Source organism: Tachysurus fulvidraco, chromosome 6 (assembly GCF_022655615.1).
Source record: "Tachysurus fulvidraco isolate hzauxx_2018 chromosome 6, HZAU_PFXX_2.0, whole genome shotgun sequence".
In the NCBI taxonomy this organism is placed as follows: Eukaryota; Metazoa; Chordata; class Actinopteri; order Siluriformes; family Bagridae; genus Tachysurus; species Tachysurus fulvidraco.
The window spans coordinates 27,020,948-27,046,147 of NC_062523.1; the positions used below are offsets into that span (position 1 = coordinate 27,020,948).

The following is a 25,200-nucleotide window of genomic DNA, read 5'->3' on the forward strand; positions in this document are numbered from 1 at the left end:
CAAGCTTGTCAGATGTGTGCTTACATAAGGTTTCTCGAAAAAACGGCGCACTGAGACTGCCGCAAACGAGTTTTCAGCTCCTTTGAAGCACTTTTGCACATGCATGCAGGGATTCACTCTAAACACATGCTGATACCTAAGATTGCATTACAGTGATCATACCACACACACAAACCATCAGATTTTCGAGTATAAATCATATTTTTATCAACATATTGGCCTATAATATGAACTATTGTATTTTATATTATCTAGCATAAAATAATGTAAAAAAAAAAGCTTTCTGCGAGATTTCTGACATAAACACACTGTCCCATCATTTTTCATGGAAACAAGGTGAAAGAACCATTTTCAAGCTTGTCAGATGTGTGCTTACATAAGGTTTCTCGAAAAAACGGCGCACTGAGACTGCCGCAAACGAGTTTTCAGCGCCTTAGAAGCACTTTTGCACATGCATGCAGGGATTCACTCTAAACACATGCTGATACCTAAGATTGCATTACAGTGATCATACCACACACACAAACCATCAGATTTTCGAGTATAAATCATATTTTTATCAACATATTGGCCTTTGATATGAACTATTATATTTTATATTATTTAGCATAAAATAATGTATTAAAGCTTTTTCTTCGAGATTTCTGACATAAACACACTCTCCTATCATTTTTCATGGAAACAAGGTGAAAGAACCATTTTCAAGCTTGTCAGATGTGTGCTTACATAAGGTTTCTCGAAAAACCATGAAAGGACGGCGCACTGAGACTGCCGCAAACGAGTTTTCAGCGCCTTAGAAGCACTTTTGCACATGCATGCAGGGATTCACTCTAAACACATGCTGATACCTAAGATTGCATTACAGTGATCATACCACACACACAAACCATCAGATTTTCGAGTATAAATCATATTTTTATCAACATATTGGCCTATAATATGAACTATTGTATTTTATATTATCTAGCATAAAATAATGTAAAAAAAAAAGCTTTTTCTGCGAGATTTCTGACATAAACACACTGTCCCATCATTTTTCATGGAAACAAGGTGAAAGAACCATTTTCAAGCTTGTCAGATGTGTGCTTACATAAGGTTTCTCGAAAAAACGGCGCACTGAGACTGCCGCAAACGAGTTTTCAGCGCCTTAGAAGCACTTTTGCACATGCATGCAGGGATTCACTCTAAACACATGCTGATACCTAAGATTGCATTACAGTGATCATACCACACACACAAACCATCAGATTTTCGAGTATAAATCATATTTTTATCAACATATTGGCCTATAATATGAACTATTGTAATTTATGTTATCTAGCAAAAATTAATGTAAAAAAAAGCTTTTTCTCCGAGATTTCTTTCAGAAACACACTGTGTCCTACCATATTTCATAGAAACAAGCTGAAAGAACCATTTTCAAGCTTGTCAGATGTGTGCTTACATAAGGTTTCTCGAAAAAACGGCGCACTGAGACTGCCGCAAACGAGTTTTCAGCTCCTTTGAAGCACTTTTGCACATGCATGCAGGGATTCACTCTAAACACATGCTGATACCTAAGATTGCATTACAGTGATCATACCACACACACAAACCATCAGATTTTCGAGTATAAATCATATTTTTATCAACATATTGGCCTTTGATATGAACTATTATATTTTATATTATTTAGCATAAAATAATGTATTAAAGCTTTTTCTTCGAGATTTCTGACATAAACACACTGTCCTATCATTTTTCATGGAAACAAGGTGAAAGAACCATTTTCAAGCTTGTCAGATGTGTGCTTACATAAGGTTTCTCGAAAAAACATGAAAGGACGGCGCACTGAGACTGCCGCAAACGAGTTTTCAGCGCCTTAGAAGCACTTTTGCACATGCATGCAGGGATTCACTCTAAACACATGCTGATACCTAAGATTGCATTACAGTGATCATACCACACACACAAACCATCAGATTTTCGAGTATAAATCATATTTTTATCAACATATTGGCCTTTGATATGAACTATTATATTTTATATTATCTAGCATAAAATAATGTAAAAGAGCTTTTTACCGAGATTTCTGACATAAACACACTGTGTCCTACCATATAACAGAAACAAGCTGAAAGAACCATTTTCAAGCTTTTCAGATGTGTGCTTACATAAGGTTTCTCGAAAAAACATGAAAGGACGGCGCACTGAGACTGCCGCAAACGAGTTTTCAGCGCCTTAGAAGCACTTTTGCACATGCATGCAGGGATTCACTCTAAACACATGCTGATACCTAAGATTGCATTACAGTGATCATACCACACACACAAACCATCAGATTTTCGAGTATAAATCATATTTTTATCAACATATTGGCCTATAATATGAACTATTGTAATTTATGTTATCTAGCAAAAATTAATGTAAAAAAAAGCTTTTTCTCCGAGATTTCTTTCAGAAACACACTGTGTCCTACCATATTTCATAGAAACAAGCTGAAAGAACCATTTTCAAGCTTGTCAGATGTGTGCTTACATAAGGTTTCTCGAAAAAACGGCGCACTGAGACTGCCGCAAACGAGTTTTCAGCTCCTTTGAAGCACTTTTGCACATGCATGCAGGGATTCACTCTAAACACATGCTGATACCTAAGATTGCATTACAGTGATCATACCACACACACAAACCATCAGATTTTCGAGTATAAATCATATTTTTATCAACATATTGGCCTTTGATATGAACTATTATATTTTATATTATCTAGCATAAAATAATGTATTAAAGCTTTTTCTGCGAGATTTCTGACATAAACACACTGTCCCATCATTTTTCATGGAAACAAGGTGAAAGAACCATTTTCAAGCTTGTCAGATGTGTGCTTACATAAGGTTTCTCGAAAAACCATGAAAGGACGGCGCACTGAGACTGCCGCAAACGAGTTTTCAGCACCTTAGAAGCACTTTTGCACATGCATGCAGGGATTCACTCTAAACACATGCTGATACCTAAGATTGCATTACAGTGATCATACCACACACACAAACCATCAGATTTTCGAGTATAAATCATATTTTTATCAACATATTGGCCTATAATATGAACTATTGTATTTTATATTATCTAGCATAAAATAATGTAAAAAAAAGCTTTTTCTCCGAGATTTCTTTCAGAAACACACTGTGTCCTACCATATTTCATAGAAACAAGCTGAAAGAACCATTTTCAAGCTTGTCAGATGTGTGCTTACATAAGGTTTCTCGAAAAAACGGCGCACTGAGACTGCCGCAAACGAGTTTTCAGCTCCTTTGAAGCACTTTTGCACATGCATGCAGGGATTCACTCTAAACACATGCTGATACCTAAGATTGCATTACAGTGATCATACCACACACACAAACCATCAGATTTTCGAGTATAAATCATATTTTTATCAACATATTGGCCTTTGATATGAACTATTATATTATCTAGCATAAAATAATGTAAAAGAGCTTTTTACCGAGATTTCTGACATAAACACACTGTGTCCTACCATATAACATAGAAACAAGCTGAAAGAACCATTTTCAAGCTTTTCAGATGTGTGCTTACATAAGGTTTCTCGAAAAAACATGAAAGGACGGCGCACTGAGACTGCCGCAAACGAGTTTTCAGCGCCTTAGAAGCACTTTTGCACATGCATGCAGGGATTCACTCTAAACACATGCTGATACCTAAGATTGCATTACAGTGATCATACCACACACACAAACCATCAGATTTTCGAGTATAAATCATATTTTTATCAACATATTGGCCTTTGATATGAACTATTATATTTTATATTATCTAGCATAAAATAATGTAAAAGAGCTTTTTACCGAGATTTCTGACATAAACACACTGTGTCCTACCATATAACATAGAAACAAGCTGAAAGAACCATTTTCAAGCTTTTCAGATGTGTGCTTACATAAGGTTTCTCGAAAAAACATGAAAGGACGGCGCACTGAGACTGCCGCAAACGAGTTTTCAGCGCCTTAGAAGCACTTTTGCACATGCATGCAGGGATTCACTCTAAACACATGCTGATACCTAAGATTGCATTACAGTGATCATACCACACACACAAACCATCAGATTTTCGAGTATAAATCATATTTTTATCAACATATTGGCCTATAATATGAACTATTGTAATTTATGTTATCTAGCAAAAATTAATGTAAAAAAAAGCTTTTTCTCCGAGATTTCTTTCAGAAACACACTGTGTCCTACCATATTTCATAGAAACAAGCTGAAAGAACCATTTTCAAGCTTGTCAGATGTGTGCTTACATAAGGTTTCTCGAAAAAACGGCGCACTGAGACTGCCGCAAACGAGTTTTCAGCTCCTTTGAAGCACTTTTGCACATGCATGCAGGGATTCACTCTAAACACATGCTGATACCTAAGATTGCATTACAGTGATCATACCACACACACAAACCATCAGATTTTCGAGTATAAATCATATTTTTATCAACATATTGGCCTATAATATGAACTATTGTAATTTATGTTATCTAGCAAAAATTAATGTAAAAAAAAGCTTTTTCTCCGAGATTTCTTTCAGAAACAGACTGTGTCCTACCATATTTCATAGAAACAAGCTGAAAGAACCATTTTCAAGCTTGTCAGATGTGTGCTTACATAAGGTTTCTCGAAAAAACGGCGCACTGAGACTGCCGCAAACGAGTTTTCAGCTCCTTTGAAGCACTTTTGCACATGCATGCAGGGATTCACTCTAAACACATGCTGATACCTAAGATTGCATTACAGTGATCATACCACACACACAAACCATCAGATTTTCGAGTATAAATCATATTTTTATCAACATATTGGCCTTTGATATGAACTATTATATTTTATATTATCTAGCATAAAATAATGTATTAAAGCTTTTTCTGCGAGATTTCTGACATAAACACACTGTCCCATCATTTTTCATGGAAACAAGGTGAAAGAACCATTTTCAAGCTTGTCAGATGTGTGCTTACATAAGGTTTCTCGAAAAACCATGAAAGGACGGCGCACTGAGACTGCCGCAAACGAGTTTTCAGCACCTTAGAAGCACTTTTGCACATGCATGCAGGGATTCACTCTAAACACATGCTGATACCTAAGATTGCATTACAGTGATCATACCACACACACAAACCATCAGATTTTCGAGTATAAATCATATTTTTATCAACATATTGGCCTATAATATGAACTATTGTAATTTATGTTATCTAGCAAAAATTAATGTAAAAAAAAGCTTTTTCTCCGAGATTTCTTTCAGAAACACACTGTGTCCTACCATATTTCATAGAAACAAGCTGAAAGAACCATTTTCAAGCTTGTCAGATGTGTGCTTACATAAGGTTTCTCGAAAAAACGGCGCACTGAGACTGCCGCAAACGAGTTTTCAGCTCCTTTGAAGCACTTTTGCACATGCATGCAGGGATTCACTCTAAACACATGCTGATACCTAAGATTGCATTACAGTGATCATACCACACACACAAACCATCAGATTTTCGAGTATAAATCATATTTTTATCAACATATTGGCCTATAATATGAACTATTGTATTTTATATTATCTAGCATAAAATAATGTAAAAAAAAAGCTTTTCCTGCGAGATTTCTGACATAAACACACTGTCCCATCATTTTTCATGGAAACAAGGTGAAAGAACCATTTTCAAGCTTGTCAGATGTGTGCTTACATAAGGTTTCTCGAAAAAACGGCGCACTGAGACTGCCGCAAACGAGTTTTCAGCGCCTTAGAAGCACTTTTGCACATGCATGCAGGGATTCACTCTAAACACATGCTGATACCTAAGATTGCATTACAGTGATCATACCACACACACAAACCATCAGATTTTCGAGTATAAATCATATTTTTATCAACATATTGGCCTTTGATATGAACTATTATATTTTATATTATCTAGCATAAAATAATGTAAAAGAGCTTTTTACCGAGATTTCTGACATAAACACACTGTGTCCTACCATATTTCATAGAAACAAGCTGAAAGAACCATTTTCAAGCTTTTCAGATGTGTGCTTACATAAGGTTTCTCGAAAAAACATGAAAGGACGGCGCACTGAGACTGCCGCAAACGAGTTTTCAGCGCCTTAGAAGCACTTTTGCACATGCATGCAGGGATTCACTCTAAACACATGCTGATACCTAAGATTGCATTACAGTGATCATACCACACACACAAACCATCAGATTTTCGAGTATAAATCATATTTTTATCAAGATATTGGCCTATAATATGAACTATTGTAATTTATGTTATCTAGCATAAAATAATGTAAAAAAAAGCTTTTTCTCCGAGATTTCTTTCAGAAACACACTGTGTCCTACCATATTTCATAGAAACAAGCTGAAAGAACCATTTTCAAGCTTGTCAGATGTGTGCTTACATAAGGTTTCTCGAAAAAACGGCGCACTGAGACTGCCGCAAACGAGTTTTCAGCTCCTTTGAAGCACTTTTGCACATGCATGCAGGGATTCACTCTAAACACATGCTGATACCTAAGATTGCATTACAGTGATCATACCACACACACAAACCATCAGATTTTCGAGTATAAATCATATTTTTATCAACATATTGGCCTTTGATATGAACTATTATATTTTATATTATCTAGCATAAAATAATGTAAAAGAGCTTTTTACCGAGATTTCTGACATAAACACACTGTGTCCTACCATATTTCATAGAAACAAGCTGAAAGAACCATTTTCAAGCTTTTCAGATGTGTGCTTACATAAGGTTTCTCGAAAAACCATGAAAGGACGGCGCACTGAGACTGCCGCAAACGAGTTTTCAGCGCCTTAGAAGCACTTTTGCACATGCATGCAGGGATTCACTCTAAACACATGCTGATACCTAAGATTGCATTACAGTGATCATACCACACACACAAACCATCAGATTTTCGAGTATAAATCATATTTTTATCAACATATTGGCCTTTGATATGAACTATTATATTTTATATTATTTAGCATAAAATAATGTATTAAAGCTTTTTCTTCGAGATTTCTGACATAAACACACTGTCCCATCATTTTTCATGGAAACAAGGTGAAAGAACCATTTTCAAGCTTGTCAGATGTGTGCTTACATAAGGTTTCTCGAAAAACCATGAAAGGACGGCGCACTGAGACTGCCGCAAACGAGTTTTCAGCACCTTAGAAGCACTTTTGCACATGCATGCAGGGATTCACTCTAAACACATGCTGATACCTAAGATTGCATTACAGTGATCATACCACACACACAAACCATCAGATTTTCGAGTATAAATCATATTTTTATCAACATATTGGCCTTTGATATGAACTATTATATTTTATATTATTTAGCATAAAATAATGTATTAAAGCTTTTTCTTCGAGATTTCTGACATAAACACACTCTCCTATCATTTTTCATGGAAACAAGGTGAAAGAACCATTTTCAAGCTTGTCAGATGTGTGCTTACATAAGGTTTCTCGAAAAACCATGAAAGGACGGCGCACTGAGACTGCCGCAAACGAGTTTTCAGCGCCTTAGAAGCACTTTTGCACATGCATGCAGGGATTCACTCTAAACACATGCTGATACCTAAGATTGCATTACAGTGATCATACCACACACACAAACCATCAGATTTTCGAGTATAAATCATATTTTTATCAACATATTGGCCTATAATATGAACTATTGTAATTTATGTTATCTAGCATAAAATAATGTAAAAAAAAGCTTTTTCTCCGAGATTTCTTTCAGAAACACACTGTGTCCTACCATATTTCATAGAAACAAGCTGAAAGAACCATTTTCAAGCTTGTCAGATGTGTGCTTACATAAGGTTTCTCGAAAAAAACGGCGCACTGAGACTGCCGCAAACGAGTTTTCAGCTCCTTTGAAGCACTTTTGCACATGCATGCAGGGATTCACTCTAAACACATGCTGATACCTAAGATTGCATTACAGTGATCATACCACACACACAAACCATCAGATTTTCGAGTATAAATCATATTTTTATCAACATATTGGCCTATAATATGAACTATTGTATTTTATATTATCTAGCATAAAATAATGTATAAAGAGCTTTTTCTTCGAGATTTCTGACATAAACACACTGTGTCCTACCATATTTCATAGAAACAAGCTGAAAGAACCATTTTCAAGCTTGTCAGATGTGTGCTTACATAAGGTTTCTCGAAAAAACATGAAAGGACGGCGCACTGAGACTGCCGCAAACGAGTTTTCAGCGCCTTAGAAGCACTTTTGCACATGCATGCAGGGATTCACTCTAAACACATGCTGATACCTAAGATTGCATTACAGTGATCATACCACACACACAAACCATCAGATTTTCGAGTATAAATCATATTTTTATCAACATATTGGCCTTTGATATGAACTATTATATTTTATATTATCTAGCATAAAATAATGTAAAAGAGCTTTTTACCGAGATTTCTGACATAAACACACTGTGTCCTACCATATTTCATAGAAACAAGCTGAAAGAACCATTTTCAAGCTTTTCAGATGTGTGCTTACATAAGGTTTCTCGAAAAAACATGAAAGGACGGCGCACTGAGACTGCCGCAAACGAGTTTTCAGCGCCTTAGAAGCACTTTTGCACATGCATGCAGGGATTCACTCTAAACACATGCTGATACCTAAGATTGCATTACAGTGATCATACCACACACACAAACCATCAGATTTTCGAGTATAAATCATATTTTTATCAACATATTGGCCTTTGATATGAACTATTATATTTTATATTATCTAGCATAAAATAATGTAAGAGCGCTTTTTACCGAGATTTCTGACATAAACACACTGTGTCCTACCATATTTCATAGAAACAAGCTGAAAGAACCATTTTCAAGCTTGTCAGATGTGTGCTTACATAAGGTTTCTCGAAAAAACGGCGCACTGAGACTGCCGCAAACGAGTTTTCAGCTCCTTTGAAGCACTTTTGCACATGCATGCAGGGATTCACTCTAAACACATGCTGATACCTAAGATTGCATTACAGTGATCATACCACACACACAAACCATCAGATTTTCGAGTATAAATCATATTTTTATCAACATATTGGCCTATAATATGAACTATTGTAATTTATGTTATCTAGCATAAAATAATGTAAAAAAAAGCTTTTTCTCCGAGATTTCTTTCAGAAACACACTGTGTCCTACCATATTTCATAGAAACAAGCTGAAAGAACCATTTTCAAGCTTGTCAGATGTGTGCTTACATAAGGTTTCTCGAAAAAAACGGCGCACTGAGACTGCCGCAAACGAGTTTTCAGCTCCTTTGAAGCACTTTTGCACATGCATGCAGGGATTCACTCTAAACACATGCTGATACCTAAGATTGCATTACAGTGATCATACCACACACACAAACCATCAGATTTTCGAGTATAAATCATATTTTTATCAACATATTGGCCTTTGATATGAACTATTATATTTTATATTATCTAGCATAAAATAATGTATTAAAGCTTTTTCTGCGAGATTTCTGACATAAACACACTGTCCCATCATTTTTCATGGAAACAAGGTGAAAGAACCATTTTCAAGCTTGTCAGATGTGTGCTTACATAAGGTTTCTCGAAAAACCATGAAAGGACGGCGCACTGAGACTGCCGCAAACGAGTTTTCAGCGCCTTAGAAGCACTTTTGCACATGCATGCAGGGATTCACTCTAAACACATGCTGATACCTAAGATTGCATTACAGTGATCATACCACACACACAAACCATCAGATTTTCGAGTATAAATCATATTTTTATCAACATATTGGCCTTTGATATGAACTATTATATTTTATATTATCTAGCATAAAATAATGTAAAAGAGCTTTTTACCGAGATTTCTGACATAAACACACTGTGTCCTACCATATTTCATAGAAACAAGCTGAAAGAACCATTTTCAAGCTTTTCAGATGTGTGCTTACATAAGGTTTCTCGAAAAAACATGAAAGGACGGCGCACTGAGACTGCCGCAAACGAGTTTTCAGCGCCTTAGAAGCACTTTTGCACATGCATGCAGGGATTCACTCTAAACACATGCTGATACCTAAGATTGCATTACAGTGATCATACCACACACACAAACCATCAGATTTTCGAGTATAAATCATATTTTTATCAACATATTGGCCTATAATATGAACTATTGTAATTTATGTTATCTAGCAAAAATTAATGTAAAAAAAAGCTTTTTCTCCGAGATTTCTTTCAGAAACACACTGTGTCCTACCATATTTCATAGAAACAAGCTGAAAGAACCATTTTCAAGCTTGTCAGATGTGTGCTTACATAAGGTTTCTCGAAAAAAACGGCGCACTGAGACTGCCGCAAACGAGTTTTCAGCTCCTTTGAAGCACTTTTGCACATGCATGCAGGGATTCACTCTAAACACATGCTGATACCTAAGATTGCATTACAGTGATCATACCACACACACAAACCATCAGATTTTCGAGTATAAATCATATTTTTATCAACATATTGGCCTATGATATGAACTATTGTGATTTATATTATCTAGCATAAAATAATGTATTAAAGCTTTTTCTTCGAGATTTCTGACATAAACACACTGTCCTATCATTTTTCATGGAAACAAGGTGAAAGAACCATTTTCAAGCTTGTCAGATGTGTGCTTACATAAGGTTTCTCGAAAAAACATGAAAGGACGGCGCACTGAGACTGCCGCAAACGAGTTTTCAGCGCCTTAGAAGCACTTTTGCACATGCATGCAGGGATTCACTCTAAACACATGCTGATACCTAAGATTGCATTACAGTGATCATACCACACACACAAACCATCAGATTTTCGAGTATAAATCATATTTTTATCAACATATTGGCCTTTGATATGAACTATTATATTTTATATTATCTAGCATAAAATAATGTAAAAGAGCTTTTTACCGAGATTTCTGACATAAACACACTGTGTCCTACCATATAACAGAAACAAGCTGAAAGAACCATTTTCAAGCTTTTCAGATGTGTGCTTACATAAGGTTTCTCGAAAAAACATGAAAGGACGGCGCACTGAGACTGCCGCAAACGAGTTTTCAGCGCCTTAGAAGCACTTTTGCACATGCATGCAGGGATTCACTCTAAACACATGCTGATACCTAAGATTGCATTACAGTGATCATACCACACACACAAACCATCAGATTTTCGAGTATAAATCATATTTTTATCAACATATTGGCCTATAATATGAACTATTGTAATTTATGTTATCTAGCAAAAATTAATGTAAAAAAAAGCTTTTTCTCCGAGATTTCTTTCAGAAACACACTGTGTCCTACCATATTTCATAGAAACAAGCTGAAAGAACCATTTTCAAGCTTGTCAGATGTGTGCTTACATAAGGTTTCTCGAAAAAAACGGCGCACTGAGACTGCCGCAAACGAGTTTTCAGCTCCTTTGAAGCACTTTTGCACATGCATGCAGGGATTCACTCTAAACACATGCTGATACCTAAGATTGCATTACAGTGATCATACCACACACACAAACCATCAGATTTTCGAGTATAAATCATATTTTTATCAACATATTGGCCTTTGATATGAACTATTATATTTTATATTATCTAGCATAAAATAATGTAATAAAGCTTTTTCTTCGAGATTTCTGACATAAACACACTGTCCTATCATTTTCATGGAAACAAGGTGAAAGAACCATTTTCAAGCTTGTCAGATGTGTGCTTACATAAGGTTTCTCGAAAAACCATGAAAGGACGGCGCACTGAGACTGCCGCAAACGAGTTTTCAGCGCCTTAGAAGCACTTTTGCACATGCATGCAGGGATTCACTCTAAACACATGCTGATACCTAAGATTGCATTACAGTGATCATACCACACACACAAACCATCAGATTTTCGAGTATAAATCATATTTTTATCAACATATTGGCCTATAATATGAACTATTGTAATTTTATATTATCTAGCATAAAATAATGTAAAAAAAGCTTTTTCTCCGAGACTTCTGACATAAACACCCAGTGTCCGACCATATTTCATAGAAACAAGCTGAAAGAACCATTTTCAAGCTTGTCAGATGTGTGCTTACATAAGGTTTCTCGAAAAAACGGCGCACTGAGACTGCCGCAAACGAGTTTTCAGCGCCTTAGAAGCACTTTTGCACATGCATGCAGGGATTCACTCTAAACACATGCTGATACCTAAGATTGCATTACAGTGATCATACCACACACACAAACCATCAGATTTTCGAGTATAAATCATATTTTTATCAACATATTGGCCTATAATATGAACTATTGTATTTTATATTATCTAGCATAAAATAATGTAAAAAAAAAGCTTTTCCTGCGAGATTTCTTTCAGAAACCCACTGTGTCCTACCATATTTCATAGAAACAAGCTGAAAGAACCATTTTCAAGCTTGTCAGATGTGTGCTTACATAAGGTTTCTCGAAAAAACGGCGCACTGAGACTGCCGCAAACGAGTTTTCAGCGCCTTAGAAGCACTTTTGCACATGCATGCAGGGATTCACTCTAAACACATGCTGATACCTAAGATTGCATTACAGTGATCATACCACACACACAAACCATCAGATTTTCGAGTATAAATCATATTTTTATCAACATATTGGCCTTTGATATGAACTATTATATTTTATATTATCTAGCATAAAATAATGTATAAAATCTTTTTCTCCGAGATTTCTGACATAAACACACTGTGTCCTACCATATTTCATAGAAACAAGCTGAAAGAACCATTTTCAAGCTTGTCAGATGTGTGCTTACATAAGGTTTCTCGAAAAACATGAAAGGACGGCGCACTGAGACTGCCGCAAACGAGTTTTCAGCGCCTTAGAAGCACTTTTGCACATGCATGCAGGGATTCACTCTAAACACATGCTGATACCTAAGATTGCATTACAGTGATCATACCACACACACAAACCATCAGATTTTCGAGTATAAATCATATTTTTATCAACATATTGGCCTTTGATATGAACTATTATATTTTATATTATCTAGCATAAAATAATGTATAAAGAGCTTTTTACCGAGATTTCTGACATAAACACACTGTGTCCTACCATATTTCATAGAAACAAGGCTGAAAGAACCATTTTCAAGCTTGTCAGATGTGTGCTTACATAAGGTTTCTCGAAAAAACATGAAAGGACGGCGCACTGAGACTGCCGCAAACGAGTTTTCAGCGCCTTAGAAGCACTTTTGCACATGCATGCAGGGATTCACTCTAAACACATGCTGATACCTAAGATTGCATTACAGTGATCATACCACACACACAAACCATCAGATTTTCGAGTATAAATCATATTTTTATCAACATATTGGCCTATAATATGAACTATTGTAATTTATGTTATCTAGCATAAAATAATGTAAAAAAAGCTTTTTCTCCGAGATTTCTTTCAGAAACACACTGTGTCCTACCATATTTCATAGAAACAAGCTGAAAGAACCATTTTCAAGCTTGTCAGATGTGTGCTTACATAAGGTTTCTCGAAAAAAACGGCGCACTGAGACTGCCGCAAACGAGTTTTCAGCTCCTTTGAAGCACTTTTGCACATGCATGCAGGGATTCACTCTAAACACATGCTGATACCTAAGATTGCATTACAGTGATCATACCACACACACAAACCATCAGATTTTCGAGTATAAATCATATTTTTATCAACATATTGGCCTTTGATATGAACTATTATATTTTATATTATCTAGCATAAAATAATGTATAAAGAGCTTTTTACTCGAGATTTCTGACATAAACACACTGTCCTATCCATATTTCATAGGAAACAAGCTGAAAGAACCATTTTCAAGCTTGTCAGATGTGTGCTTACATAAGGTTTCTCGAAAAAACATGAAAGGACGGCGCACTGAGACTGCCGCAAACGAGTTTTCAGCGCCTTAGAAGCACTTTTGCACATGCATGCAGGGATTCACTCTAAACACATGCTGATACCTAAGATTGCATTACAGTGATCATACCACACACACAAACCATCAGATTTTCGAGTATAAATCATATTTTTATCAACATATTGGCCTTTGATATGAACTATTATATTTTATATTATCTAGCATAAAATAATGTAAAAGAGCTTTTTACCGAGATTTCTGACATAAACACACTGTGTCCTACCATATTACATAGAAACAAGCTGAAAGAACCATTTTCAAGCTTTTCAGATGTGTGCTTACATAAGGTTTCTCGAAAAAACATGAAAGGACGGCGCACTGAGACTGCCGCAAACGAGTTTTCAGCGCCTTAGAAGCACTTTTGCACATGCATGCAGGGATTCACTCTAAACACATGCTGATACCTAAGATTGCATTACAGTGATCATACCACACACACAAACCATCAGATTTTCGAGTATAAATCATATTTTTATCAACATATTGGCCTATAATATGAACTATTGTAATTTATGTTATCTAGCATAAAATTAATGTAAAAAAAAGCTTTTTCTCCGAGATTTCTTTCAGAAACACACTGTGTCCTACCATATTTCATAGAAACAAGCTGAAAGAACCATTTTCAAGCTTGTCAGATGTGTGCTTACATAAGGTTTCTCGAAAAAACGGCGCACTGAGACTGCCGCAAACGAGTTTTCAGCTCCTTTGAAGCACTTTTGCACATGCATGCAGGGATTCACTCTAAACACATGCTGATACCTAAGATTGCATTACAGTGATCATACCACACACACAAACCATCAGATTTTCGAGTATAAATCATATTTTTATCAACATATTGGCCTTTGATATGAACTATTATATTTTATATTATTTAGCATAAAATAATGTATTAAAGCTTTTTCTTCGAGATTTCTGACATAAACACACTGTCCCATCATTTTTCATGGAAACAAGGTGAAAGAACCATTTTCAAGCTTGTCAGATGTGTGCTTACATAAGGTTTCTCGAAAAACCATGAAAGGACGGCGCACTGAGACTGCCGCAAACGAGTTTTCAGCGCCTTAGAAGCACTTTTGCACATGCATGCAGGGATTCACTCTAAACACATGCTGATACCTAAGATTGCATTACAGTGATCATACCACACACACAAACCATCAGATTTTCGAGTATAAATCATATTTTTATCAACATATTGGCCTATAATATGAACTATTGTAATTTATGTTATCTAGCATAAAATAATGTAAAAAAAAGCTTTTTCTCCGAGATTTCTTTCAGAAACACACTGTGTCCTACCATATTTCATAGAAACAAGCTGAAAGAACCATTTTCAAGCTTGTCAGATGTGTGCTTACATAAGGTTTCTCGAAAAACCATGAAAGGACGGCGCACTGAGACTGCCGCAAACGAGTTTTCAGCGCCTTAGAAGCACTTTTGCACATGCATGCAAGGATTCACTCTAAACACATGCTGATACCTAAGATTGCATTACAGTGATCATACCACACACAAACCATTAGATTTTCGAGTATAAATCATATTTTTATCAAGATATTGGCCTATAATATGAACTATTGTATTTATATTATCTAGCATAAAATAATGTATTAAAGCTTTTTCTCCGAGATTTCTTTCAGAAACACACTGTGTCCTACCATATTTCATAGAAACAAGCTGAAAGAACCATTTTCAAGCTTGTCAGATGTGTGCTTACATAAGGTTTCTCGAAAAACCATGAAAGGACGGCGCACTGAGACTGCCGCAAACGAGTTTTCAGCGCCTTAGAAGCACTTTTGCACATGCATGCAAGGATTCACTCTAAACACATGCTGATACCTAAGATTGCATTACAGTGATCATACCACACACAAACCATTAGATTTTCGAGTATAAATCATATTTTTATCAACATATTGGCCTATAATATGAACTATTGTGATTTATATTATCTAGCATAAAATAGTGTATTAAAGCTTTTTCTGCGAGATTTCTGACATAAACACACTGTCCTATCATTTTTCATGGAAACAAGGTAAAAGAGCCCTTTTCAAGCTTGTCAGATGTGTGCTTACATAAGGTTTCACGAAAAACCATGAAAGGACGGCGCACTGAGACTGCCGCAAACGAGTTTTCAGCACCTTAGAAGCACTTTTGCACATGCATGCAAGGATTCACTCTAAACACATGCTGATACCTAAGATTGCATTACAGTGATCATACCACACACAAACCATCAGATTTTCGAGTATAAATCATATTTTTATCAACATATTGGCCTATAATATGAACTATTGTATTTTATATTATCTAGCATAAAATAATGTATTAAAGCTTTTTCTCCGAGATTTCTGACATAAACACACTGTCCTATCATTTTTCATGGAAACAAGGTGAAAGAACCATTTTCAAGCTTGTCAGATGTGTGCTTACATAAGGTTCCTCGAAAAACCATGAAAGGACGGCGCACTGAGACTGCCGCAAACGAGTTTTCAGCGCCTTTGAAGCACTTTTGCACATGCATGCAAGGATTCACTCTAAACACATGGTGATACCTAAGATTGCATTACAGTGATCATACCACACACACAAACCATCAGATTTTCGAGTATAAATCATATTTTTATCAACATATTGGCCTATAATATGAACTATTGTATTTTATATTATCTAGCATAAAATAATGTAAAAAAAAAGCTTTTTCTCCGAGATTTCTGACAAAAACACACTGTGTCCTATCATTTTTCATGGAAACAAGGTGAAAGAACCATTTTCAAGCTTGTCAGATGTGTGCTTACATAAGGTTTCTCGAAAAAACGGCGCACTGAGACTGCCGCAAACGAGTTTTCAGCGCCTTAGAAGCACTTTTGCACATGCATGCAGGGATTCACTCTAAACACATGCTGATACCTAAGATTGCATTACAGTGATCATACCACACACACAAACCATCAGATTTTCGAGTATAAATCATATTTTTATCAACATATTGGCCTATAATATGAACTATTGTATTTTATATTATCTAGCATAAAATAATGTAAAAAAAAAGCTTTTTCTCCGAGATTTCTGACAAAAACACACTGTGTCCTATCATTTTTCATGGAAACAAGGTGAAAGAACCATTTTCAAGCTTGTCAGATGTGTGCTTACATAAGGTTTCTCGAAAAAACGGCGCACTGAGACTGCCGCAAACGAGTTTTCAGCGCCTTAGAAGCACTTTTGCACATGCATGCAGGGATTCACTCTAAACACATGCTGATACCTAAGATTGCATTACAGTGATCATACCACACACACAAACCATCAGATTTTCGAGTATAAATCAAATTATCAACATATTGGCCTATAATATGAACTATTGTAATTTATGTTATCTAGCATAAAATAATGTAAAAAAAAGCTTTTTCTCCGAGATTTCTTTCAGAAACACACTGTGTCCTACCATATTTCATAGAAACAAGCTGAAAGAACCATTTTCAAGCTTGTCAGATGTGTGCTTACATAAGGTTTCTCGAAAAAACGGCGCACTGAGACTGCCGCAAACGAGTTTTCAGCTCCTTTGAAGCACTTTTGCACATGCATGCAGGGATTCACACAAAACACACTGACCCCTTGTAAATGTTACATGTTTTTATCTGGTTAATTTCACTGATTTTAATGTGTTATTTAATCCAACTTATTTTTTATTAGTAATTTTCAAACTGACTGCACTCGTTTAAAACAAGCTAATTTATTCAGTTAAAAATAACTAGAAAAAAATACGTTGGATTTAATTTCCATATACTGTCCTACACAAAAACACAAAAAGAACACATTTTGTTCTGAAGGCGCCAAGGCGGGGGGATTGTACCTGACGCACTCTTTTGAATGCTCCAGCTCTGCATTTTCGGTAAGCAAGCAATTTATTGGCGTGTTATATTTGTTACTTAAACAGGGTTCTGTTTACACTTTAAAACATTTGATAGAAATGTGTTTAGCTAATGCTAAGTTTGTGGGTATTTAAAAAAAATTACAAGGTTACAGCGACTAGCTTAACGTGAGTTGTGTAAGGTTAGTAAGTTATTTTAGCTTAAGTTGTACCTGGTGCACTCTTTTGAATGCTGTATCCATCCATCCATCCATCCACCCATCCATCCATCCATCCATCTCTTCTACCGCTTGCATTTTCGGTAAGAAAGCAATTTATAATCATTGGTGTGTTGTATTTGTTACGGGTCGCCGTGCCGTGCAGTCAAAGTGGCCACTAGGGGATGACCCAGAAACAAGCTTCAATTCAACTTTAAAGCATCAAATCCTCCAAAAACACGAAAAAACCTATTTACCTATTAAAGTTTATACTCTCAATAATTTTTAAGCCCACACACAAAGCACAATATGATTCACAGCCTTCATACAATTAGAAAAAAATTTGGACAAAACTGACCTAGGTGGCGCTATACCGGTTTTTCCCTTACCTTTAGACGCGTCTCTTTCTTCACTGGGGTAATATATTCCAACACAAATAATCCACAAAAATCCACACAGGTCCGAGGAATTGAGTGCGCCATCATCTGGTTTTGCCGCTCTAACTTCTCATTGGGATATTCAAAAATTCAAAGTCTACGTCATATTTATAGCCCAGGTCCTAACGAATCAAATAAGCCCTCATTTGAGCCAATCGGTGCTTGTATGGCAGAGATAGACGGCTGGGAAGCCAATGGTGGCATGACCTAATTTTTGGGAACCCGCGTTTGACTGACAATTACTCCCTCCAATAGCAATGAAATGGGCTGGGACCTATACAGCTGTTTAGCCAATAAGCAGACGATTCCAACGGTATGCGGCATGCCGTATGTTCTTTGCCTGTGTCTGCGTGAACTGGATGCGCAGAAGAATTCTTGCGTAATCCTTGACCTTTTGTCCCTCTCACAGCTCAGGGTGTCAAGTTACAGGCCTTTTTTCACACCAGAGTGATAGAGAGAGAGTCTAGGCTTATTTATGGCCTTTCAGACAGCATGCAGCCTTTTATTTCAAAGTTATATAGTAAACAAGTACACAAAAACGCTGCACCAGACGACCATGTCCGTAGAAAAATATTTTTATTGAAGCCATTTTTGGGTCTTTTGACTTGAATTTTTTTTTTGGTGAAAGCCAAGACATGTGGCTATGACCCTGCATGGTCCCTAGCATGTTCCAGAAAAATAAGATTAATCAGTTTATCAGGTAAACAACCCAGGCGGAAATGAAAACCTTCCATTCTAGCCCCTGTAACCTTGTGGCAGTTTGTGCCTAGAATCAATCTGAAACTAGTTTCTGAAACTAGAGAATCTCTTCTTTCCAATGAGATCAGACTCACCCCTGTGTGTCAAAGTATGTGGGAGCTGTACCACTTTTTGTTGGGTAGGTCATGTAGGCGAAAAACCTGCAGGGGGGGGGGGGGGGCGTGGCATAAAGGGGTTAGGGTTCTGTTTGTGGAAGCCGAATAAAAGCAAAACAGTTTTACGAACGTTAACGTCAATTGTAGCTTCACCTTCCTTGCTGTCTGGGGGCTTGCAAGTTAGACTGGCAAAGCCTAACGGTACATTAACGCAGGGACGTCGTTAGGCCTATTTTAGGGGGGTCTGAAGCTAACTTATCCCAAATGTTCCTAAGCCCTCCGAAATGATAACAAGCACAACATTGTTTAATGTAGGAGTTATTTAGCTCAGCTTTTTTTGAGTCCACTTAAGTTTGCTTTTATAAATTTGTCATTTTGTGGATAAAGCAACCAAATTTCAGAAGCTTTCCTGGCTCAAATTTTTGTTTTTGTTAAAAAAAATAGTATTTTTGTGATTATTGGACAATTACTTTTTTCCAACATGCTTACAATTTATCTTTTTAATTCCTGCTTATTTTTATTTCTGTTGCAGGTTATTCTCATATCTGATTGTCTTAGTGTGATGTAGACCCCAAACCTAATTCTTTGGGGAGCTCATATTGTTTTGGTAAGTGCATTTAACATACATCTTAACAGCTATACAGAGCATAGCTTTATGTAATCAAAGTTCATGCGGATCACCATGCCCCTGATGGGACTGTTATGACCATCACTTATGTTTGATTTTTGTCCCTCTTTCTCTCTTTGTGGTTTGTCTAGTTTTTTTTAACCAAGATTTCTGACATAAATACACTGTCCTATCATGTTTCATGGAAACAAGGTGAAAGAGCCCTTTTCAAGCTTGTCAGATGTGTGCTTACATAAGGTTTCACGAAAAACCATGAAAGGAAGGCGCTAGAGCGCGCTGCAAACGAGTTTTCAGCTCCTTAGAAGCACTTTTGCACATGCATGCAGGGATTCACTCAAAACACATGCTGATACCCAAGATTGCATTACAGTGATCATACCACACACAAACCATCAGATTTTCGAGTATAAATCATATTTTTATCAACATATTAGACAATAATATGAACTATTATATTTTATATTATCTAGCATAAAATAATGTAAAAGAGCTTTTTACCGAGATTTCTGACATAAATACACTGTCCTATCATGTTTCATGGAAACAAGGTGAAAGAGCCCTTTTCAAGCTTCACAGATGTTTGCCTACATAAGGTTTCACAAAAAACCATGAAAGAAAGGCGCTAGAGCGCTGAGACTGCGGCAAACGAGTTTTCAGCTCCTTAGAAGCACTTTTGCACATGCATGCAGGGATTCACTCAAAACACATGCTGATACCTAAGATTGCATTACAGTGATCATACCACACACAAGTCATCAGATTTTCGAGTATAAATCATATTTTTATCAACATATTGGCCTTTGATATGAACTATTGTATTTTATATTATTTAGCATAAAATAATGCAATAAAGCTTTTTCTCCGAGATTTCTGACATAAACACACTGTGTCCTACCATATTTCATGGAAACAAGGTGAAAGAGCCCTTTTCAAGCTTCACAGATGTGTGCTTACGTAAGGTTTCACGAAAAACCATGAAAGGAAGGCGATAGAGCGCTGAGACTGCGGCAAACAAGTTTTCAGCTCCGTAGTAGCACTTTTGCACATGAATGCATTGATTCAACAAGGTGAAAGAGATAAGCGTTAAGCTCGGCCCCTCAATCTACCCCTGCAACGATTCTGAACAGGACAGGAGTTTTCTGGTCGCCATTTTCTTTCAACTCTAACCCACAGGTAAGGTCTTTTATGTAACATACTAAAACACAATTTTAATATTTTATGTGAATAAATGTGCTAATAATACTGCATGGATTGTATTTTGATGCAATTTGTGTGGTTTTGTATATTTAATTTCGGAAATTCCGAATAGGTAACTTCGTGGCAAGTTAACTATGGGCTTAGAGATTGTTCAACGCTGCTCAAAGCTAATTTTTTATTATTTTATTTTTCTTAGTGTTTTCGGTATTATAGTTTTATGTTATTCCTGTTATACACACAATTAGCTGACATGAGCAGAGCGGTATATATTAGTGCTAGTATAAGTAGGTGTGAACTTCAAGCTGTTTGCAAGGAGTGATTGTGTTTAAACAAATTAACAATATAATAAAATGTACTTATGTCTAAATGTAACTTTATTTAATGCCTACATGGGTAATGATGATTGTCTGGCACTTAGAAATAATATATTGGGTCATTTTTTGTGTCTCTTCTTAGATTGAGCAAGACTTTGTTCTGATGTTTGGAGAAGGAGTGTCAGGCAAGCTACTGGAGAAGTGAACCACTGCATTCAAGAGAAAAGTGATTTCAGCTGTGCAAAAAGCTTCCAAGCACCAGTGATTTGGAAGAACTACTGCTAGCAGCTGAATCTCCTACTGGTGACTCAGAAGAGGGTGTTAATTTTGGTAAGATGTTTAAGATTAATTTTATACTTTAAATATTAATTAGAAATATTATCGAACAAATTATCTAATGATCACTTCCAGAACAAAAATTTACAGATAATGTACTCACCCCCTTGTCATCGAAGATGTTCATGTTTTTCTTCTTCGGTTGTAACGAAATAGTTTTTTGAGGATTTCAGAATTTCTGTCCATATAGTGGACTTCTTTGGTGCCCGTGACTTTGAACTTCCAAAATGTAGATTCAAAGGGCTCTAAATGATCCCAGCCAAGGAAGAAGGGTCCTTTACCTAGTGAAAGGATCGGTTATTTTTTTTAAAATGGACAATTTTATACTTTAAACCTCAAATGCTCGTCTTGTCTAGCTCTCCGTGTATTACAGTTCAGGACAGTTAGGGTATTTCGAAAAACTCCCATCTCATTTTCTTTTTTGATCTTCTTTGCATGTTCCCTTTGATGATTTTGAAGTTAAAGGAGAAAATGAGTTGGGAGTTTTTCGACATACCCTAACTGTCTTGAACTGGAATACACATAGTTGATCCAGAGCTAGACAAGATGAGCATTTGAGGTTAAATATTGAGTTCTATGAGTTCTAACTCAGGGCACCATAGAAGTCCACTATATGGACAGAAATCCTGAAAAGTTTTCCTTAAACATTTTCTTTACGACTGAAGAAAGAAAGACATGAAGATCTTGGATGACAAAGGGGGAGTAAATTATCAGTAAAACTTTGTTCTGGATGTGAACTTCTAATTTAAAGGTGAAATATTTAGTCCCCATACATTTTGTTATGTTCTTTGTGTTTATACAGGTTGGGATAGTGACCTCTCTTCTATAATACTTCTGCTGCATCTGATCCCACCTTCTGCCTAAGGCCAGAAAAGACCAGGAAAGGTGTCTGTGTCTCAAGCACAGAAGCACCTTGTTGTCTTCAAGAAGGTTTGTTTGTTGTTTGAATTTTTCTGTTTTACATTTAAGATATTGGTGATGGTTTTCTTCAATTTGCTTGGTTTTCTTAGAGTGGAACAAACATTGAGGAGCATTTTCGAGAAATCACAGCTATTGCTCAGCCCTATCTCCTGGCCGTGGGACCTCAGAAGAATTCCGTTCACCAGTACTTCAACGTTCTTGATCAGCATGCCATTCCATGCAAGTCAACCTCTTCTCTTGGTGCCTTTGATGAGTTGTTTAAGGCACACTTTGTTTTTGGCACCTGTTACAACATTATGCTACACAACATGTACACTTTCATTCAGACCACTGTGTACAACATAGATGTTGGCAAAGTGAAAGAGAGTCCTTGTGTTGCTGAGGTTAGAGCAAGGCTGCTTAGCTAGGTGCCTTCTGTCCTTATGGTGTTTTGTTTGTCAGGCTGAGTTACTTGGTTCAAAATTGCTTATTAGGCACTTCAGATTAGTTCATGGTTTTGTTCCTGGAAAGAATCTTTGCCTTAATTGTGTAGAGACAGGGTGTAGTTCTGTGTTTGGTACTTTTTCAGGTTTTAGAAAACATTTGAATACAAAATATGCCAAGTAAATTGACCAGAATTTTGACACCACTGACAACCATGAGACTGCTGAGGCAGAAGGACAAATTAGTGCTCAATCATTTGATCAGGCAGTGTTGGAGAGGTGGCCACAACGTCTGTATTATTAAAGTCAAATAAGAGCACTTTGGATATGTGTGCGTCTGCTGTTGCACAACTAAAAGTTGCTGGGTTAAGTCAGTCTGCTATAAGTGGTTTTGTTTCATCTATGGAGGAAGTTGTTTTTGAAGGATGCAGCTTTGCTCTGTCTGTCTCCAAATGACATTGCTACTAAAAGGAAAATAGAAAGTTCAATTGAACATTTGAAAAATCTGTTTACTTTGTTAAATTTGGAAGCCAAACGAAAGAGACATTTTTCAGAGAAATGGCTAACTGTTGAACCAACTCAAATTGTGCTCGGCACAAGGTTTGATAGCAGGAGCAATAAAACCTTGTGCTCGGCACAAGATTTGATAGCAGGAGCAATAAAACCACAGGAACATTCGATCAGGTTGTTGTAACAGATAAATTTGCTTATATTCCCATATTAGAAACACTAAAGTCAATTACAAAATCCGCATCTTATTGATTTGTTTAAACCCAGGCATGTTCCAAAGGAAGGTGTTTATGTTGACTTAAGTGATGCGGCACATTTTAAAAGTAAACCTTTATTTTACACAGAAAAAGATGCCTTACAAATTCAGTTATTTTATGACGATTTTGAGACCGCTAAGCCTTTGAGTTCAAAAAAAGCTTTACACAAATTGGGTGCTATATATTTTACATTAAGGAATTTCACCCCTATGTTTAACTCTTCATTGGATAATAAAAAGTCAACATAAACGCCTTCCTTTGGAACATTATGTGCCCTCTTTCATGCACAGGATATTAGACGGTATGGATTTAAATCTATAATTGAGCCTCTAGTAAATTATCTAAAAGTGCTTGAGATTGAGAGGGTTAAGAATCCAGTGTCTGGAAGTTGTGTTAGGGGTATGTTGTTCAAGTAACAGGGGATAACCTTGGCTTACATGGTTTATTAGGGTTTGTGGAGTCATTTGGGGCTCAATATTGCTGTTGTTTCTGTGTCCTTGAGAAAGATCACTTTCAGTTTGTGTGGTGCATGTGCTATGAAGCTAAACACAATTAAAGAGCTTCAAAAACATCACCAAAATGCTAGCCAAAAAGCACCAGAGTTGTATGGCAATGCACTGGGAGTATTTTAGCCAGTACAGATTGACTCTTGGTCCAGGGAAGATGGTGGAACTCAGTGGACTTAAAGGTGGCAGTGACATGGCTTCCAAACTAGGAGTGGAAATATCAGAACTTGTCTATTCTGTAACGTGGATCAAACATCATGGTACAGAGTATCGCCCTAGTTTTATTATCTGTACAGAAGTAGCATGTGAGATGCCAGTGCTTTGTAAGATAAAGACTATTGCTGTGAAGGATGATTATTATTATTATTATTAGACAAAAATTTATTTAAAAAAACACAGCCTAGGGCGTTCGAGCCACATGCACCAAATTCAGATATGTTGTAGACCCTGGTCTGAAGTTTGTTGCTTCTATTTTTCTAAGAGATCAGAATTCCGGCATTCCCGGTACGGAAGCTCAAATTGGCCTTTTTTCCCATAGACTTCCGTTATAAACTTTTGAGGTTTATAACTCGGCAAGTTTTCGAGCGATTTACACCGAACTCGGACAGGTTCTTTAGGACCTTACTCTGGACAAAGTTTTTATTTCGGACTTCCGACGATCGAACATCCCATAGACTTGAATGGGGAATTCCGAAAATTCCTCTAAGCTCTCACACA

The 25,200-nt window shown here is 36.5% G+C and overlaps 1 long non-coding RNA gene across 1 annotated transcript; it reads left to right on the forward strand.

The window, feature by feature from the left end:
• The first annotated feature begins 20,970 nt into the window (after window positions 1–20,970).
• LOC113646239 lies at window positions 20,971–24,925 on the forward strand. Its single transcript, XR_003441387.2, has 4 exons — window positions 20,971–21,193; window positions 21,674–21,861; window positions 22,670–22,797; window positions 22,878–24,925. It is a non-coding gene; the product is annotated as an uncharacterized LOC113646239 (long non-coding RNA).
• Window positions 24,926–25,200: the final 275 nt, after the last annotated feature.